We start from the raw sequence: 9,504 nt of genomic DNA, 5'->3' as shown, positions 1-9,504 counted from the left end.
TCCTTATTCATTTAAGTCAAGAATGACGTAGCAATGTGTAAAAATTGTGGTTTACCGTAATTATAGGAATGTCGTAAGTAGGGTCAGGGATCCCGATAGAGGCGTCTCTGCTGAACACCATGGTTTTCAATGCAGTTCCACCAAAAAACTGCCATTACCGCTTGTGATAAATGTGCCCCTCTGCGGTTCTATTCCCTTTCTAGTAAATGACAAGCACCTACGCTACTAAGTGAAGGATGCACAGCTCCGCTCATAGGAGTTTCCACTGTGTCAGTTCCCCATAGCTCAGCGTACTGTTAATAGGTGGGAGGGAGGCAGAACAGACAGTAAATGAGGACTCCGAGTCCCAACCTTCTTACCATGGAGAACCCATGAAAAATGTTCCCCAAACAGCAAACCAATCTCTAGTGATAGCTCTAGCAGTAGACGCGCTTGTTTTACCTCAGCACCTGTAGTGTAATAAAATCACTGCAGGCCATAGGTTCACACTGACAAGGGACTACATTCCCGCGCTTATTCACCTCTGACACACAGTACGGATCCAGCAGGAGTAACAGCCTGTACCTACAACACATGGAATCACAGTGACTTGCCCCACATCGACAGCCGCAGTAGATAACATACAGTACACATAACGCAGACCGGAATCACAGGAGGGGAATGCACTGTGAACAAGCCGCAGCCATGTGATGGAAACACCTCCTCTCAGATGCGGAGTATATCTGACACTCGCCGCTTCCCCTCGTCACTCCCTCCACCTGTGTGTAGAGACGCCTAAGCTGTAAAGCTACTGACAAAGGAAGATCACGACTACTGTCATTAGGCAGCATAAGGGATATAGAGACATGGTGCCTCCCGGGAAATGACCGGTGTACAGCGTTTCTTCTTCATTCTCACTTATTTCTCATCCGGACCGAGAGATTGCAGTCCCAACTACCTGAGGTGAGTCCATGCAGCAATGCTGGGACTGTGTTGCGGGCGGTAGCCGACTCCAATGGTTATGTTATCTGCCGTATATTCACTTCTGTGACGCTGAGCAACCAATCAAACAGCAGCTTTTATGTTTCCAGTACAAGTTAAGACAATGAAAGAAGAGCTCTAATTGGTTGCAAGAAACAACGGCTCCACTTTTTCTCTGCGCTTGGCTTCTATAAATGAGACCAAACATTTGTTTTTTCTTTTCCCCTTCAAACAAATAACGAATTTTTACAGCAAACTCTGAACTATGTGCATTTGTTTTTCTTTTTGTGATAGTGATGAGGCACTACTATTGTTGTTGGTGGCCTGGGGGTGAACAAGGCCTCACCTATTTGCTTTGTACTTTCTAACAAAATGAGGGAATCTATCAATGCAACTCAAATTCCATGTTTTCTGACAAAGGCAACAATTCTAGTTTGCCTCTGTAAAAGCGACTGATTTGGGCTTTGTTCACATCTGCGTTGCGGAATGTCAGAACGGGACCCTGAACATACACAAATGGAAACCAGACGATTTCAATGGTGACGGATCCAGTGCCATGGTTTGTCTCTGTTGTGCGCCGGACCCGTCGTTTTGCCGGTAGCAATAGCGTAGTTGACTACGCTATTGCTTCTGGCAAAACTATGGATCCTGTGCACAACAGAGGCAAAAGGAAACCATGTGCACTGGATCTGTCACCATTGAAATCAATGGTGATGGAAACCGAAACGTCTGGTTTCTGTTCAGGGTCCCGTTCTGACGAAAAGCTCAGACGGAACATCAGAACAGGACCCCCAATGCAGATTTGAGCGAAGCCTTAGTAAAGTGTACTGCTGCTTTTCTGGATAACGTAGGGTATAGTAGTGACACTATTCCCAACAGGTAACGTTTGAGAACGTACGCTTAAAGGGGTTCTCCACTCTCTGAAAACCGATGACCTATCCACTGGATAGGACATCAGTTTGTCTCTACGTGTCTGACACCCGCACCGATCCGGCACTCCGACTGCCTCTGGGTGCTAGACGATGTTGCCGCAAGCAGATGGCTCCGGTCAAAGAATGGCAGCAGAGCTGCAGTTCCGTCGAACGGCTGCTAGACAGTGGTCGGTGCCATTTGATTTCGGCTCCAACTACTGCATCCCGTTCCAAACATTCTGTGTACGGAGGCAGCCGGAGTTGCGAAATGGTCCGGATGTTGGACACGCACCAATCATATACCAATGACATATCCAGCGGATAGGTCCTCATTTTTCAGAAAACTGACAACCCCTTTTAAAGGGGGTTTTCTACCTTTATTTAAAAAGTCTTGTAACAAAGTTTTACAAATGTATTAAGCTAACTTTCTAATATACTTATCGATGCAAAAATTTTGATGTCTTCTATTCGCGAGTAGTGTCACATTACTCTGCAAACATCTCAAGTTTTCTCTTCCGCTGATGTGCCGCCCGGTCTATGTGCCTCATTTCCGGTCTTCCCCCACGAATAGCGTGTTATCAGTGACGTTCTTGTAGTATGCTGAATGTCTCTAGTAGGGGCCTGTTCACATCAGCGTTCTCTTTCCAATGAGGAGTTCTGACGGAGCTCTTCGTTGGGGGAACCCCTCAACGTAAAGACATACGGAAACCTTAGCTTCTGTTTGCATCACCATTGATCTCAACGGTGACGGAAACTTTACTAATGGTTTCCGTTTGTCACCGTTGTTTTGACAGAATCAATAGAATGAACTACTTATTCCGTCATAATAATGGAATCCTTTCACAACGGTGACAAATGGAAACCATTAGCAAAGTTTTCGTCACCATTGAGATAAATGGTAATGCAAACGGAAGTTAAGGCTTCCGTTTGCCTTTCCGTTGAGGGGTTCCCCCGACACAAAGCTCCGACTGAACCCCTCAATGGAAAGCAACGCAGCCTAAGCCAGCGCATGCGCAGTTAGAAAAATATGTATTTGAATCACGCGTGCGCACTAAATGACAATATATTGCGCATGCACAGCCCCTAGTTAATGTTTAGTCCCTGCTCCCAGCGCATGGCATGCTGGGGGACAAGCGGTGCATGCCGGGAGCAGAATGACCGGTAGAAACACACAGAGGTAAATGAACCTCTGACTGTAAAAGAGTTAGGGTATGTTCACACACAGTGTTTTCAGGCGTATTTCGGGGCGTTTACACCTCGAAAAACGCCTGAAAAAACTGAAGCTGAACGCCTACAAACATCTGCTCAGTGAAATCAATGGGGAAAAACAGCATTTAGTTCATATGACAATCTTTTTACGCCGCTGTTTTAAAAAACGGAGCGTAAAAAGACACTCCGTAAAAAGTAGCATGTCACTTCTTGAGACTTTTTTTTGGAGCTGATTTTCCATTGAACACTATGAAAACGCCTCAAAAAAAGCTCAAAATTAAAAGAAGCTTCAGAAATGCCTGAAAATCAGAGGCTGTTTTCTCCGAATACGGCTCCGTATTTTCAGACCTTTTTGACTCCGCGTGTGCACATCCCCTAATGCTAAGGCCTTATTTACACGAACGTGTGAAAATCACGCTCGTCGCACGGACCTATGTAACTCAATGGGGCTGTTCAGACAGTCTGTGATTTTCATGCAGCGTGTGTCCGCTGCGTAAAACCCACGACATGTCCTATGTTTTGCGAACCACGCACCCATTGAAGTCAATGGGTGCGTGAAAATCGCGCACAGCACACGGAAGCACTTCCGTGTTTCGTGCGTGATTCGTGCTACAGTTAAATAAGTGAAGGAAAAAAAAAAAAAGCACCACATTCATTGCAGTTTCTAAGCATCGAAACCGCGTGTCATAAGGATGGCATATGCGTGAAAAACATTCAGCCAAGCACTGATGCCACATGGAACTGCCACAAGCGCAAAACGCACACGTTTGTGTGAATTTCGTCTAAAAGAAAATAAAAAATTGTAAAAATGAATGTTCGTGTTTTTTTTTTAGTTTTTTTTTTAATATAGAAAATAATCATAGGTGCAAGGTTAAAAAATGATTATAGGTATCGGAAAACCCCTTTAAGACTGGTGCGTCACTCTGCAGAATGCCAGTCTTCAGAAATGTGCCCCAATGTCTCTCTATTTTGGGCCTGTTAATTTTTATAAACTCAATAAATTGCTCCATAAATTATGACTCGATTAGTATAGTTTGTCAGCAGTCAAATACCAACTCCTGGTTTTTTTTTTTGTTTTTTTTTTTTACATATTTTCACCAAAATACGCAGTGTGAAAGTGGCCTTAGGCCTCATACATACGACCGTGCGTTTGCGGCCAAATACTGTGCACAATTGCGGATAATATAAAACACTTGTTAACCTATGGGTCAATGCACAGGACCATGGTTTCCGTGTATTGTCCAGACCGTATAATGACATGTCCTATTTTTTTTTTTGCGGTCTGAGCTCACTGAAATCAGTATGTGCATGGTCCGTGAATTGCGGATGACACTCCGCGGCCCGTCAAGATTTTGTGTTTAACCCCCTTAATGACCAGGCCATTTTGCGCGTTAATGACCAAGGGTTTTTTTTTGTTTTTTCAAGGTCGCATTCCATGAGTTGTAACTTTTTTTTTTTTATTCCGTCGACATAGCCGTATAAGGCCTTGTTTTTTGCGGGACGAGTTGTATTTTGTATTTGCACCATTTTTAGATGCTTATAATATATCGATTAACTTTATTTTAAGAGAGAATTGAAAATAAGCATCTATTCCAGCATTGATTTTCACGTTGTTATTTAGGCTGCATAGTAAACGGCGCAAATTTATATATAAGCTTTATTCTATGGGTCGGCACGATTACGGGGATACCAAATATGTAAAGGTTTTATGTTTTCCTCCGTTTGCACAATAAAAACCCTTTTAGAAAAAAATTACTTGTTTTTGCATCGCCGCATTCCAAGAGTCGTAACTTTTTTATTTTTCCGTCAATGTAGCCGTATGTGGGCTTGATTTTTGCGGGCCAAGGTGTAGCTTTCATTAGTACTATTTTGGAGTACATAGGATTTATAGATTAACTTTTATAAAAAAAATTTTTATGGGGGGAATGGGAGAAAAGAGAGCATTTTGCCGTTGTTTTTTTTTTTTTTTTTTGGACAAAATCTCGTGAGATTACGGAGGTAAACGAGATTTAGTTTCACTTGCTGGAAATCTCACAGAAAAGAGTCAGAAGTGTCAGGATTCTGAATACACATGACGTCCAGGCTGGATGATCATGTGTATTCATTATCAGGACACTTGATTAACGTTAATCTCTGTTTATGTGGCTGCACATCGCTGCTGTGTAAATCAATGGAGATGAGTGTATGACGCTGACTGGTCACTGATTGGTCAGCGTCATACACGTAAACACGCCCAGTTAAAAACACGAGTTGGACATAACGAAAAAAAAACGCCCAGTTGTCCATTTCAAACCTCATTTGCATATATATATAAAATAGCTCATAACTTGGCCAAAAATGAACGTTTTAAAAAACAAAACGCGTTACTGTTATCTACATTGCAGCGCCGATCACATGCAATAGGAGATAGGGATTTGAGAATCTGGTGACAGAGCCTCTTTAACTGCTTTTACATATATTTTTTTTTTTTTTTAAGTCCAACCAGGGGACTTCACTATGCGATCTGCTAATCACACTTAGTATATCAAAGCATTATTGCCTGACAGTGTAAAACTGACAGGCAATCTATTAGGCCATGCCTTTGGCATGGCCTAACAGGCAGATGCTGAAGGCAGACCTGGGGGTCTTTGTTAGCCCCCCGGCTGCCATGGAAACCCGACGGCGATCCGCAATTTCTTTGCGGGGGCACCGATGGGGTGACAGAGGGAGCTCCCTCCCTCTGTCAAACACATTAGATGTCACTGTCTCTTTTGACAGCGGCATATAATGGGTTAAACTGCCGGAATCGGAGCGCACTTCGATTGCGGCAGGGGCCAGGCTGTGTATAACAGCTGTGCTCCTGCCATTGATCTCGGAGCTGTGCAAGCATGCATGCTCTCACTCTTTAGCTGAACAAGAATGTGTGATCTCTCGCGAGAGAGATCACACAGTCTTGTTCTTGTCTGCCAAATGCTGGAAAGCGAGTGTGTGTGTCTGCGCGCGCGCACAACTCCGAGCTGCATGCACACGCTCTCCTCTCTCCTGCTCTTGTTGTGACACTGTCCGTATCTGATTGGACAGTGTCCCAGCCATAGTAACACCCCCATGCCATTACATGCCCCATTGACCGTTCAGGGGGTTATTTAAATATCGGGCGCCAAATATAACGGCACCGATATCTAAGTAACGGAGGCGGGTAGGAAAAAAATGTAAAGTGCCCCAGGGTTTGTGCAGCCCTGCCCATTACATGCTGCACATGTATGGGCAGGTGAAAGGTTCTCTTTAAACAGCTTTCCAAAGTACTAATTGAAGGCCCAAAGTGTAGCATGATATGTAAATATTGCATTCCACGTGAACTGGAGTCCAATAATAAGTGAAAACTCCTGTTGGCACTGACCTAAGCCTATGTTCACATCTGCGTTTTGCACCTCTAGAATAGCAGAATGCCGAACAATGAAAATGCCAGAAACGCAGGTTCCGTTGAACAGTTGAGAAAACCGGCGCCCGACAAGAACCCATTTATTTGAATGGGTTCTTTTGGGTTTCCAGCTGGGTGTCTGTGGATTTACCAGAAACCATAGCGCAATAGCTAACCGGGCTTCCACTGTAGATATGAATCGGGCTTCACCCTTATTAGACTCTTCGGGTATGTGCACACGGTAGCAGGCTTTTACGTCTGAAAAGACAGACTGTTTTCAGGAGAAAACGGCTGCCTCGTTTCAGACGTAAATGCTCCTCGCATTTTGCGAGGCTTCTCTGACAGCCGTAAATTTTGAGCTGTGCTTCATTGAGTTCAATGAAGAACGGCTCGAATTACGTCTGAAAGAAGTGTCCTGCACTTCTTTTGCCGAGGCTGTATTTTTACGCGTCGTCGTTTAACAGCTGTCAAATGACGACGCGTAAATGACAGGTCGTCTGCACAGTTCGTCGGCAAACCCATTCAGATGAATGGGCAGATGTTTGCCGACGTATTATAGCCCTATTTTCAGACGTAAAACGAGGCATAATACGCCTCGTTTACGTCTGAAAATAGGTTGTGTGAACTTAGCCTTAGAAATTGATGCTTTTTGACAAGCTAACATGGCTAAAATGTATGTATTTTTGAATGTCCTCTGCCCATTGATTTCAATGGGAAAACGGCGTTCTGTTCCGACGAAGCGTTTTTCGCAGTGTTTGTTTTTTTTACGCGTAAAAAAACGGCCGCGAAAAAGTAGTGCAGGACACTTCTTGGGACGTTTTTGGAGCCGTTTTCCATAGATTGTAAAAAAACGCAGCGAAAAATGCTGCGAAAATTGCGAGTGGCACAAAATACTTGAAACTAGCTCCGGAATTTGAGATGTTTTTGACTCTGCGTGTGAACATACCTCTAAGGCTTACACACGACTTCTAAGTCCACAATGGAAAATCCTAAAAACTGCATTGGCAGGATAATGTTCTAAATCAGGAGACCTGTCAATCAGAGTTGTACACTGGTTGAAAGAAAATAAAGTACTGCTTTCATGGGATCTGAATTTTTTAGAGGCCATAGGGAGTATAGCCATAGTTTACTTCTACTTAAAGGGGTTGTCCACCTTCTGATGACCTATCCACTGGATAGGTCATCAGTATATCATTGATGCGGGTCTGACACCCAGACCCCGCAGTGATAAGCCGCTTCGTTGGCCCCAGGAGTGTTGTGGCACATAATGCTATGTACGGAGCCCGGAAGCAGTTGGCTCCGTACATAGCATAGCGGCCGTGCTGCAGAACTGCAGGTCTGCTCCTATTCACTGCAGTACTTCCACTCAGCCACTGGTCCGGTGCACAGAGGCACCGGACCAGCTGACCTGTGCAGGGTCTGGGTGTCTGACCTGCACAGATCATGTACTGATGACCTATCCGGTGGATAGGTCATCAGTTGTCAGAAGCTGGAAAACCCCTTTAAGTGATCGGCTGGGGAATCTTTTCACATTTGTGAAGCACATGATGACCAGATTACAGGCAGCTTGTTGATGTTTAGTGAGAGGTCTTCTGTGATTCGGAAGCTCTGATTTAATGTGAGAACTGCTACATTTTGTTCTATCTACTGTATGGGCTTGTCCACACGTAACGGAATTGCTGCAGAAAATTTCTGCAGCAATTCCATTGAAAGTAGCAGGTTTTCTGCTGCGGCAAAAACACACCATTTCCTGCGTTTTTGACTGCAGAAAATGGTGTTTATTTTGTGGCGTTTTTCCCAATTTCTGCTTTGAATATTTACACAGCGTGTGGTTGAGATTTGTTAAATCTCACCCACTTTGCTGCTACTGTATTTTCTGTCCAATTCCGGACAGAAAATACGCAGAAATTCTGCTATGTGTGGACGAGGCCTATCTCAATCCAAAACCACACTTGGAAATTCTGAGAGCAGTTTTCAGCCTGCCGTTGATACTCATTCATAACCTGCTGACTAAACTTCTGAGTGAGTGTCAGGCCTATGTGTCAGGAAATTGACATTTATAGCGCCCTGTGCTTTTTTTTTTTTTTTTCCATTGTAATTTAAAATATTCTCATCGGCATACAGCAGTGTAGATGGTGGTTTCACAAGCTGATTTACTTCTCTGTGGTACATGTGAGAACTTGTTACAAGAGGCGTTTCTGTGAAGAAACAAACCATAACCTGTTTAGAAACCTTCACTGTACTCTGGGTGTTTTCACAATGGAGTTGGGAAATGCTTTCATATCGAAATGAGGATTATGGCAAAGAAGATTCTTAAAGAGGTCCTATCTCAGTTGGAGCGCTTTATTTAGGCTTTAATGCTTTGTTCTACGCATCCATAATACTGCTTTCATAGTTTACTACTAGCCCATACTGTATCTCAGTGTGCCATCAGACCCACACATTTCTTCTTTTATTTTTTGCTCTATTGCATGCTGTATTATGAAACTCTTATATTATATAGATTCATTACACACACTGATCTATTTACAGCATCTTTTAATGAAAACCCAAAATTTAGTCTCTCAGAAAATTTTAATATTAGGTAAAAGTTGAAGATTGTAGACTCATGGTGTCACACTCTAATCAGCTAATCAACACAACACCTGCAAAGGTTTCCTAAGGCCCCATGCCCACTTTGGTTTTTTCCTTCAGGGTGCTGGCCGTTTTTTTTTGACGGCTAGCACCCTGACCCATTCATTTCAATGGGGCCATGCACACTTCAGTTTTTTTGACGGTTCTGTTCCAACAAACGTAGAGCATGTCCTACTTTGGTCCAAAATTCCGTTACCGTGGGGCCCATACAAGTCAATGGGTCCGTCAAAAAAACTGAAGGCATCCGTGTGTAATGCAGCTGTTGCCTAGCAACGGCCGGACGGGCAGAATTACACGGAGTGAGAGATATTGCACTGCACTAATCAGCAGCCCCTTCTCTATCCAGCTCTGATCGGCAGCCTCTTCTCTCTATCAGTGCTGGATAGAGAGAAG

At 43.8% G+C, this 9,504-nt stretch overlaps 1 protein-coding gene across 1 annotated transcript in view; it reads left to right on the top strand.

The window, feature by feature from the left end:
• The first annotated feature begins 227 nt into the window (after positions 1–227).
• STX11 (syntaxin 11) overlaps positions 228–9,504 on the top strand; it is a 93,291-nt gene continuing 84,014 nt past the window's right edge. Inside the window, exon 1 of the mRNA XM_075862838.1 lies at positions 228–942. The gene's annotated coding sequence lies outside the window, so the exon portion shown is untranslated. The remainder of the gene's footprint in view (positions 943–9,504) is intronic.

This window comes from Rhinoderma darwinii, chromosome 4, assembly GCF_050947455.1.
Source record: "Rhinoderma darwinii isolate aRhiDar2 chromosome 4, aRhiDar2.hap1, whole genome shotgun sequence".
Classification (NCBI taxonomy): Eukaryota; Metazoa; Chordata; class Amphibia; order Anura; family Rhinodermatidae; genus Rhinoderma; species Rhinoderma darwinii.
This window is presented reverse-complemented; position numbering and strand designations above follow the sequence as displayed.